Source organism: Larus michahellis, chromosome 1, assembly GCF_964199755.1.
Source record: "Larus michahellis chromosome 1, bLarMic1.1, whole genome shotgun sequence".
In the NCBI taxonomy this organism is placed as follows: domain Eukaryota; kingdom Metazoa; phylum Chordata; class Aves; order Charadriiformes; family Laridae; genus Larus; species Larus michahellis.
The window spans coordinates 104231668-104243801 of record NC_133896.1 but is presented as its reverse complement, the minus strand read 5'-3'; positions in this window follow the sequence as shown (position 1 = coordinate 104243801).

Sequence of the window (12134 nt, the reverse complement as noted above, 5' to 3'; positions counted from 1 at the left end):
TATGCGTTGTTGCCTAAGCACTGTACCAACCTCACCAACAAGACAAAATGTTCTCTGTCAAGCTTTAAAAAGGTAAGTCAAGCATTACTAGAGAAAGACATTTTCAGAGAGGCTTCTATTCCCTTGGAAGACACTGTTTATACATTCCTATGAAGCAATCCTTTAGCAACTCCAGCAACTGGTATCATCAGAAAAATAAATAAGGAAGGTAATGCATTTGCACAGTCTTTTAGAGCATTTTAACAGATGTCATTGCAGAAGGTTGGCAAGACTACCAGACCAGCTAGTTCACCGTCTACTGATACTACCAAGAAGATAAATATTCCCCAGATTTCAGCTGGAGGAGCAAAGCAGTAAAGCTCAGCTCTCAGCAAGCAACCAATCAAGTACTGATACTGTGTTTTAAAGTTTATGGGCTTTTGGTCTTTCTTAGCTGAGCGCAAGCACTCCATTATTGATCTAGGCCATTTCACAGACCCCCGTAGACTGGCAGGAAAGATAAGGGTCTGTGACAAGTAGTAATTCTTTTCCACCTTTATTTTTGATTTCTATCTCCAGCCATCACCCTTCCAAAGGCACCTGTAGTAAAAGCTCCCAGGCAAGTGAAACTCAGGTCCCCTCCAGAAGTCAGAGCTAATACATCACCATAAAAATACTTCTGAGGATTTATAGTCCAAAAAGAATACATATTGACTGCACAGGGATCATCTTATGAGAATACCCCTGGGAGAAAGAACTAGGAAACTCCATCCTCCTATAGTAATTCTCTACTTTTCATCTTTTTAAAGAGGTTTTTCAGCTCAGAGTTTCTTGAATCAAGAGAAGCTTGTCGGAAATTCAACAAAGCAGTGACATAAGAGGAGTAAAGATTATGTTTTGCTGAATAAGACATTCTGTGCTACAGAATAGAGCCATCAAATGTACGAAATTCACATTTAAGAAATCTTAATTACCACTACACTTCAGAGCGGCAAAAACACAGCACAGCCACAGTGTAAATTTAGAAGGAGAAAGCAGCAGAAATCATTCGTGATACCTCCATGACAGATTAACAGTGCAGTGGTCCCAATGTTAAAATAAAAACACTTGCAGATAATTGCTTTTTGGCAGTCAGAAGTCTACAAATTGCAGCCTGATACTCAGCTGTCTCTTATGTTTGACTTCTTTCTTGGTGACCAGACAGGCAGCCATGAGCTAGCTCCAAAGGAAGAGGACTCTTGGGGTGGCCATCAGCATAAGACCTAGCAACACAACTTTCTAAATCCTGGGACAAGAAGAGGGTGAGGATGAGGACACAGTCTCTCCAGCTACTCTTGAAGGGCAGGAACTGCCTTTGGAAGTCTGAGTCATGGGCTGCCTGGAGTCTTTGGGAGCTGAACTGCTTCCGCACCCTGTAAACTCATGAAGGCTTCTGTCGTGTTCCCGGTTGCATCTTCCATTCAAGGTCTGGGGGATTTTCAAAAAGATTCAAGACAATTTTTTCCTTTGAGAGGAAAAAAAAGAAAAAGAAGCTACAGACTTGAAATATTTAGTTAAGCCTCTGCTATGCTCAACGACTTTATTATTTTGGTTACGGACTGAATAAAATAAGAATTAGCTAAAATAAGTTTTATCCCCCTTTTTATTTGAACATCTCTACAGATTTTTAGGAATGGGAATTTGTAGTACTCCTCTGCCCAGCCTCTTTGAATTTCACTATTATCAATTAGGAAAACAATTAAGAAAACAGTGAAGGCATGAATATTGTATACTGCAGAACACGGTAAATTTGGAAGGTATACAGGATGACTGCTTCTGAATGCTGCACAGCTCTCAATACAACACGGTATTAGTTGGAGGAGCAAATTTTGTTTATCCAAGAGCACTGGTAAGGTCTCAAATAAAGTTTACCCAAGTACATTTGCAGAGGCATCACTGAGAATCCTCATAAAATGGTCCTTAAACTGCATTTAAGAGGTTTTACTTGATTAATTGAGAAATATATTAGCTGCTGTTGGTGATTAGTAGACACCTAAATGTTCTCATTTACAAGAATTTAAGGAAGCATTTGAGGAAGATCAGGCTTTAATGAGGAATTTAAAAAACAAATCAAACCGAACAGGTTTCTGTTATACATCACCTGAACACATCATGTTGAACCTAGCAGCACAAAATCAAGACCACACTGACAACTTCTAACTATAGGCGTCCTTACTAGCAAATACTTCTTTTTTTAGTATTTCTTTGTTCAGCCTCCCAATGGACATATAGGCATACAAGTTGAAGTAAAACAACACTCCTCGTTAAGTCCTGTTTCAATCTGTGACTGTGGGGATCAATATGAGTCCCGTATCAGTGACAATTCTTGGTGGAACGCAGCAACACAGAAATGCAGCAGAGACAGTCCAGCAATGCGCCACACAGCTCGGTGGTCTGCAACAGCCCCAGCCGACCTACTGGTTGGTAAGAACGAGCTGGTGCAGAGAATATCAGCTTGAGAGCAAATGTCTGCCAACTGACTATGAGTAAGCTCAACATACAAAAGTAGGGGCTAAAGTCCTGGGAAGATCCTAGAAGCACAGGCAAAAAGAAACTTTACTGCTTGTAAGACAAAGCTTGATGCTTTCTCTTATAAAAAATATGAGACTAAGCACCTGAATTCAAAGGCCCACAAGGTATCTTAAGTCCTTCTTACCTGCTTAAGTCTGTGGTTGAAATATCAATGCCTTTTGAAAGTAGACACACCTTATTGTGATTCAGAGCAGTCAATAGCCCAAAAGACACTGTTTGCCTATATGGATTTAACTTTACTGATGCTAACCCTTAGGTTGATAGCCCTTACGAGTGGTTTATTTCTTTTTATCCCTAAACAATCTGTATTACCTTAGGCAGATTAGAAATATCGAGCCCATCGTAGATAAAAAAAAGTGTTCACATAAAATAAGCAAACTGTTTGACACCATTTGCTGCAGGCAAGCACAGCAACTAGCTATAGACAAGGCCTCAACTGCTTAACATCTATTCTGTATCCGAAGCAAAACCTTCTCTGGGATCCTGTTTGGAGGTTGCAATTGCAAAGAACCTGCACACCCTGTCAGAACACGAGCATGGACCCCAGAGCCAGGGACGCAGACTAGGAGGGTCTGGTGGCACTTGCTGGGGAGTCCCAGCTCTTCATGTGACTGAGGCACACTCTTGCAGAGCAGGAGCCAGGGAACTCTGGAGTGCCACACTGTCTCCTGGTCTGCTACACATCCACGCTATCAACGTAAAAACTTCTCTGAAATCAATGCAATAAATCACTGCATCATGATGCAAGTCATCACCTCTGGATACAAATGTGTTAACTAAATGGAGACATATCAACTCCTACATTGAGCCACATCCTAAAAGTTATTTTTATTATTTATTTTCCCTCAGCCTTTCTTAGCAATCTTTTATGTGAGATTTACTAGATCATCAGCTGAGGTCTACCTCATCCTGTTTTCTTTACAGCAAGCAAAAAGGCTGCAGTTAGGAGGCTCTGTAAACTCCTAATACAAGTATTCAGTCTTTGCTGATATAGGTGCAAATAAGGCAGCTTTTAACATAATGAATGAAAACAATTAATTTATCAAACCCAAGGCAATCCTTTTAAACAGGCAATTCCTAACTATATGGGGAAGGTAGAACTAAAATTATTATTTCATACTGATGCTGTAATAGGAAAAATTATCCTCATCCTATTGATTTCAAGTGCTACAGAACAAACAAAATCCTTGCCCAAAGCAGATGTCACATCAGCTTCTGTTGCATGCCAAGTCCAATCACTAAGATTTCCAGAATGTTTTTAGGGTTTTAATTTGCCTATCTTTAGTACTCTTAGCAAAATAACACCATCTTGCCCCAAACCTATGTCTTTAAATCTAAAGTTGAAAGTAGCTATTTAAAGGGGAACAAGATGATCTCAAATATGAAACACTGGGGATTAACTCAGGGAAAGTGCTGGCTGTATAGTACATATATTCAATTATATCTTCCAGAAAGAGGAAATCCTCACTGTATCTTGCCTCTGATTACCAGTGATAAAACATCGTCGGTGCCATGAGAATCATGCACACTACATTAAGAAATAAAACTATGTCCAAGAACCTGGATTTCTTTTTAGAAAAGTTGACATCTGCTGACAGTGCAACAGTTCCAAGAAATTTGCTTCTCTCCCCCCAACTTCTCCCCCCCCACACCCCCGCCTTCCCTGCCCGCAAAGCGAGACAATCTGTACTGTCAAAACTTGCTAGAAAAATTGCTTTCAGGAAGGAAAAGTTGTAGAACTCAGTAAGGCATAGAAGTCAGTCTTGGTAAGAGAGCAAAACCGGTTGGTTGTACCTCAAAAAGGACATAGCACAGGTGCCATGTAGCCGATACAATGAAGAGCAAACAACCCCAGAGCAGATGATGCAACATTCTCACAGAAGGAGATTTGGTTGCAGAACTCTCAGCAGAATAAATCCATACGCTGCTTTACAGAAAACAAGGCAAACTTTTCCCCACTTGATTGATCTACAGTTTGGCTGGCATACAAAGTTTGTCTCTTACACAAGAAGCAAGCTGCAGAATTAAGACCCCATCACATGTTCATCAGAATATACCTCTGTGATTTTAAGAAGTTACTCAAGAGCCTTTTAACACTTTGGCTTGTAGTGTGTCAGTTGCCTTGTAAAATGAGAAGTAAGATGCAAAATTTGCTCTGATTCTGATGAAAATTGACCCATACAAGCCCTCAACAGATGCAGCTGATCTTGTAACTTTTCTACGCGTTGTATTTATTATACTGGTCTAGTACTTAGGAGAAAATTCTTAGAAGTTCTCGAATAAAACCGAAGAAAAACAAAAAATACAGCACTGGCTGATGCTGGGCTCCAGCAAGGCTTTTAAAAGCAGGGCTGTGAAGTCTAGATAAACTGGTCAAATCTGTAACCCGTGTAGCTACAGTTTTACTTGTGCAAATGAGCAAGGTGTTACCCCATTTTAAAGCCCTGTTCCACTTTACTGCAGGCAATTTGAAAACCTACAGAACTGACTATATTTTATTGGTGGAAAGCAGCTGGGGAGAGGATAATTCCCACACAGCACCTTGTCATGTAGAAACACAAGGCATTATTTTTATTAATTGTTAAGCAATTTGTCTGCTCCGCCACCAAACAACTTTCCCTCATGTGTAATCCACAGCCCTGCCAAGAGAACCTGCCAAATCACCACTCCCTCCACCTGAAAGTCATTTTCTTACTTTTTTTATTTAAAGTGGAAACCAAATGATTATTGTATTTATTTTTTTTTTTGTTAATGTAATGCAGCTATATTGTAACAACCTGTGGCAGATACACAAGACTTGGACATTCATGCTAACAGATGTCTGAGAAGGGAACAATCCTTTGTTTGGTTTGTTTATATGCCAGCAGATCTTGTGCTGAATCTATATAAAAACCATCTTCCTCCCTCCCAAAAATATGTATTAGAGAAAGGACTATATTAATCCCTAGTGTAAATCCACTGAAGTCAGCGCTGTTACATCAGCAATGAATTTGACCCTTTGTGGTTAGTTTACATTTATTTAAAGGCATAGTCATGAATCCATCTTCCTTCCCTCTGTCTGCCCACCTTCCCTAAGAGAGGATGGGCTGCACCAGATAATGAAGTGGATTAGTCATGGTGGCTTTCTGAGTGTGTACTGAACTTCACCAGTTACCTAAGGATATGGTTTCATATGTTTAACTTTTACATTTGGATAAAGGGATTACACCATGAGTAATGTCTAACAATCACTGCATATGGTTTATTTGCTTTGCAACATCTGCTGAATCTGCTGAAGATCAAATCCAATAAAAAAAAGATTAAAAAAAAATAACTAAAGCCTCAACAATATACCAAATTAGGGAGCCTGCCCTTTTGCTTGAAGACAAATGTTCCCATGTCCATAAGCATCCGAAATGGTCCTGCTCCAAACACATCCATAATTTGCATCACTGGTGCCAGCAGGAAATACAACAGTGAAAAGAAAAATAAACAGTGGACAAACAACAGGAAAATAAGCACAGGACTGAGCAGCAATGGAATTTCCATAAGATGCCAAGTAATATCGGGAGCGGGTGAGAATGGAAACAGCAGAGAAAAGGTTTTGCTGGTGAAGTAATAACACAATAGGGAGAAATTGAAAACTAGTTGTGCATAGGACTGTTTTCTTGGACCTGCTCTAGGTTTCTTCAAACAAACCTTCTATTTGCAAAGGACCTGGGTGGCCTGGCAGTCTCCTTCCTTATTTTCCCTGTGAACACTGACATGTGGAACATGTCTTTGCAGGTCCATGAGGAAAGTGACTACATAACAGATGGATTTCCTTGTTTATTGGCAAGTACAAGTTAATGACAAACAGCAATGTAGCTATTACCTTTTGCTTAAATTATTTCCTTAACGAAATGACCAGTGCATTTAATGATTCCAAGGAAACAGAGAGCAAGAACACCTTCTTAGCTTTACTTCCCTTAAAGAAAAAGGCATCTACCATCTGTTTTTCGGCCTTGCTACTCTCATATTTTACTTTCTCTCCTTTTTTTCCTAAAAAAAAAAAAAAAAAAAGTGTTTAATAGCATCCCTAATCCTTAAATCCCAAAATGGAAATTCTTGACCATCAAGCATTACATTACTGTTAGACACCAGAGCAGAACAAAAATCTTTGTCAAAGCTCCTCTCACTTGGTCATAACACAAAAAAGGAATTTGGAATTTAGTCTTCTCGAAAGGGCATGCTTTCAGTACTATCAGTGTTTTTATATTTATCCCTCTTTACTATAAGTGGAAAAAGAAAAAAATGGGAAAGATAGATGTTTTATTGATGCTCAATGGCTGGTGTGGCACTGTTCAAGGGTTATTAGAACATGGAAGAGAAAGTTGGGCAGTGAGACTGAGTGGTCTCACTGTCTATGAGACACTATCTCACTATCTCACTCACAATGTATCCCAAAGTGATGATAAGTGAGGCTTTTCATCCAAAAGTTATAAAACAGCACAGTCATTTGGTATGGGTGGGATTCCACTGTTCCATACAGGGTGGTGGGGCCGGGGAGGAAGGAGGGAGAAGCTCAAGTAAGATGAAAAAAAAAAAGAGGTTGTTTCAAGTCTTTGACTTTCTCACATCATTTAATAGAAATCATCTGAGCAATGCTTGCTAGTTCTCTTCCCTTTTCCCCTGTATGAGGACCCTAAACTCATGTAGACTCAAAGGAAGTGTGCTTAGACTATGGGCAATATCTGGATTTGTTATCCAACTATAGCAGTTTTATCTATGTCATCATTCTGAAAGTTGTCAGCCCTCTCAGCATTTCTGTGAAGTGTGAAATGAAGACCCTATGTCACTGATCATTGATCCTTATTTATAGTCCCTACTTTTCAGCTGAACTTAGGAATTGTAAATGCAATTTAGCTTACCTTCATCTTCTAACATACTGAACATAAAGACATAATTTTAAAAAAAACCCAAAAACAAAACCAAAACACAAACCCACAGGTATTTTGATCCTGTGGCAAATTCTGAGTTAACAGAAAATAAATCAGGACTGTTTGAAAAGATTTAGTCAAAGTAATATTTACTGTAATAGCCACTGAACAGTTTGCTGATCCATCCCAGAGCAACCATCAACTCAATTAAGTAAATGAGAGAATCAAGTTATTTGGGGAATGTACACCTCTAATTAGCTGGAATTATTTGTGCAGTTAATTCATTTATGGATAGATTTCTCAGCAAGCCTAGGGCTTCCTCTGCTTTCGCGCTGCTGTCCCAGGCTTAATTGCTATTCTGTTTCTCTTAAAAACCTTAATGGATAATCAAGTGCTGTAGGGGAATGCAGGTGGCGAGAGTTAAATCTGTAAAGGACAGGCTGTCCTCAGCCGCAGAGCTGGAAAAGAGAGTCCGCAAGCTGCTTTTTCTTCATCGTCAGTGACTCTGACAACTCTTATTGCCTAAGCCGTACTTCTGCTTGGTGGTGCAAGTATTTTTCTAGTTATACACCAGTGTAGTAATTGCATGGAGCAATTGCACCTTGCCAGAGAAGAAATGTACAGCTTGCACTTCACCTAGAATGAGTCTTCTCTAGGCAAATCCTGCTGGCTGCTTTAAAGCAACCTGCCTTCCCCTAAAAGCCATAGAGCAGCGACTTGTATCAAATGACGGAAAGATGTGCGAACAGAGTTGTCATTAAAAACTCTCCCACTGCAAATATCCACATCACAGACACATGTTAGCACAGCAAACCTGTAGAACACATCTGTTCACTTGTTAAATTAACTTCAAGTGATCGTCACCAGTTTAGGGGAGAGCACAACCACAGCTGATTTTAGGAAAGTGTGTACAACAAAAAAAATAAATAATCAAGTGCGGGACCAGAGGATTCTGCTGTCTGTCTCCATGAGGGATGGGAAGAATCTCACATTTTTGAAATTTTTTTCAAGACAATTTTTTTTTTTTTCCCTTTTAGTGACATTGCATTTTGGATGCTGAATTAACACAGTTCTGTTATTTTAATTAGCAACTGGGCAGCTGATCAAGTCACTCATGACTAGAGCTATCCAAAAATACGTACGTCTGCTGAGAAGACCGCTCTTTGCAACTAATTCGAACATGGAGATCTTTTACCAAACTGGAGCAGTTACTGTTTAAAAATTACAAGAAGAGAATTGTAACCACTGAGCAGTGATATGTTTTCAGCATATATGAGTTATTGTCTTGTGACAGTTAAAAGAAAACAAAAGAGCTGCTAGAAATACTGAGATAGAAACTCCCTTTTTTTTTTTTTTCCCCTTGCAGACAACATTAGTTGACTGTTACACAGCTGAACCATCGCTGCATTTCTACTAAGGTACCATTTTTGGCTTAGCATAAACAGTAGATATGACCATTGAAAGAAAGCAAAATCCCCCAATGTGCTGCGTTAAACTGGAATATTATGCCAAATTTCTGAGGTGTGCCTGATACATTTATGTACGAACAGAATAAACACCCTCTTGCCAACAGCACGTACTGCATTTGACCGATGGTCTGCTCTGCTTCCATCAGCCTCTCACTAGCGGACGGCGGGTTTACCCCATGGTAATTGTTAGATGTTTTCATGACGCCAAAGGAGAAATCATTGTCCAGTGTCTGAAATTCAAGAACTTCGTGGTGAAGTTACTCCCTCCCCTGAGGTCTGGTCTTATATATGTCACTTCAACACTTTTCCATCCTCTTTTGACTCCCGGCTGTGCCTGTTTAGGTTGCAAGACATACAAATCGGGGGACGGTCACTGGTTGTCTGGTGCAACACCACGGCCCTGACCCTAGCAGGGGTTGCTAAGTGCTACTGCAACACAAATAAGGATACGGTACTTGGCAGCTGCCTGAAACTAATGGGCTAGATGGGAACTCGGGGACTTTGCTTCAATTTCAAGGGTTTTTGAGAAACCCTAGGCCAGCCACTTCCCCATTCTGGATCCCAGCTTTTCCATCTGCAAAAACAGATCAAGATACTGATTTCATTTGAAGGTGCTTGGGAGCCTCCATGAAAGCCAAACGCTAAAACCATGCGCGTCAGTCAAAAACTATTACCCAATCATTTTAGTAATACTGGATGTGAATTCCATTTAAAGAAAAAAAAAAAAAACCAAAAAAAACCAAAAAACCAAAAACCACCTCAAATCATTTCTTTAAATAAGAAAGCTTCACACACTGCTACCTTTGCTGATGATGCAAGTAATATAATATTTGGGGATGGGGGGGGAGGTTGGAGCTCATATGTGCCATTCGTATTCCTACATAGAAAAGGTATATAGTGACCTATAATCCTATTATTAATATTATCAGAGGAAAGATTATTTATGCTCTGGAGATTAAGCCTGAATATTTTGAAAGGAAATAAATGCAGGTATGAGCTGTTTGATTGATTTTTAATTAGACATAAGATATATTTATTTTAACTGGCTTCAGGGACAGATCATTATTTATTGTCACATCAGGTTATACTGGAAACTGGAGGCACAGGATTCATTTGCCAAGCTCATTGAAGACAGGAGGAGGGATAGACAAGTCTCAGCAACCAGGGGAATTTTAGAGGCAGGCTTTTGATGGCAAAACGATCCCAAACAGCAAACCTGGGGGAATCACAATTTCAACTGCAAAAGTACTTTAAGCAACATGACAACATGGAGCCCACACGGATGGAAACAGATGACATGGCAGCCTTGGGGAAGCCAGGCATGGAGCAGCACTTCCTGCCCAAAGCCTGCAACCCACCGGCCCCTGTACTCATCACCCCACCTCCCCTGCCCAAAAGACCCCCCCCCCCCAGATTACAGGTCCCTGACCTCAGAGGTTCCCATTCCCTTCAAACCCTTTTTTCCCACCCCTCACAGCCCAATATCTTCTGGAAACTATTAGAGTCCTACCCTCCGTGGCAGCAGCACCAGCCCCACATATGAAGGGGCTGCAAGCCAGTGTCCCCACTGCAGAAGTGGGATTAAGCTCTCTGGCCCGATTCCTGGGAAAAATCAGCCCAGGGATAAGCCATGAGTAGGAGGCTTTAAACCATGGAGGAACCTCTTCCTCTCCCAATACCAGACTGATTTGCTTTGCCCAGAGGAATGAAGAGTGGAAATAGAGAAGAGAGGACTGTTTCCAGATAACTATCACAGAAAAAAAATGTTGTCTCTTTTGTCTGGCAGACTTTCCAGAGTCTGAGAACAAGATATGAGAGCTAAAAATCCCCTTGGACCTGACTTTGTGGTCAAAAAGGGCATGCTTGGGGAAACAACCTCTTACCCACCTCCTTCCCTCCACTATTCCCCAGGCACTGAATAGTATTCCTAGACAAGTACCTCTCCAAGCAGTATCCCTGGTGATTCACCACTGATTATACCAAAGTCCACCCTCTGAGCAATAAATCTCAGCTTCAAATGGTGCAGAAGCACCTTGGACATAGGGTATACACACTGTGCCCAGGCTGCAGTGGTGCCCCTGTGAGCCGGGAGCTGCAGGACACGGCTGGCAGGGAAGCAGATGCAGCAGCAGACATGTGCTTCTGCTGCTCATCCTGCCTCCCTCTTTCCTTTTCCCAATTAAAATAATCTATTTGGAGATTTTTATGGAGGTAAAAAGCATACCTCGGGCCGTGTAGGAAATGAAGGGGGTCCAGAAAATTTGTCAGGGGCCACGATATATACTTGGAAAAAATCACAAGTGGAGAAGTCCAACCATTTATACTTCTCCCCAGAAGCCAGTAGCAGGAAGGTAAAATGCCCTATAGCATAAAAGAAATGAGCTAATTATCTAATCAAGTCAATACATCTCAGAAATGATGAATTAATTCCGCCATTATGTCTGGCATTGTTTACAAGGCACTTCGAAGATGTATATCCAATAAAAGCTGTTTAAGGGTTCTGCACTGACAAGTTATTGGCATGTTTTGTTATTCATGCACTTGCATTTCATTCTTTTGTGAAATAGGAAGGAAAACGCTGAAGTTTATAATTACCATTGGTTCTTCTAAGTAGTACAACCTTCCAGTAATGCACAAAAAAAAAAAAAAAGGCACACAAAAAAAGAAAAAAGCAAGAGAAGTGCCTACTAAAGATAGTTCAGAGTCCCCTTTAGTTGAAGAGATACTCTCATGCCTTCATGAGAAGGCACAGCTGGCTTTGGTGGAAACGAATAGATGAAGAATCCACATCATCATAGTAAATAAGAGCAATTAGTCCGGTGTTTACAGAAAAGCAATCAGCAGTCTGACTCTCTCCTCTTCATGTGACCAAGCACCCTCAGAGCTTGGGTGTCCACCAAGAACTCAGGCTCAGGGTGTGCATGCGGGGGAATTGCTGCGGACCCCCTTCCCGCCATTGGAAAAAATCATAAATTCTTATTCAACTGATCATGGAGCTTGGAAACATTTCAAGGGCTTGGAACATTTCAGGATCAGGGCTTGGAAACATTTCAATTTCTTTTCAGACTAACTCAGTGTTTTCCAAGTTGTTGCAGAAGAGTCTATGACAGACACTAAATGTAAATGTATACAAATGAAAATAGAAATAAGTATTGTAGGTCAGCAAGTGAAAAGCTTACCACAGTTACTGCCATCACACTAACTGCACTTATGCTAG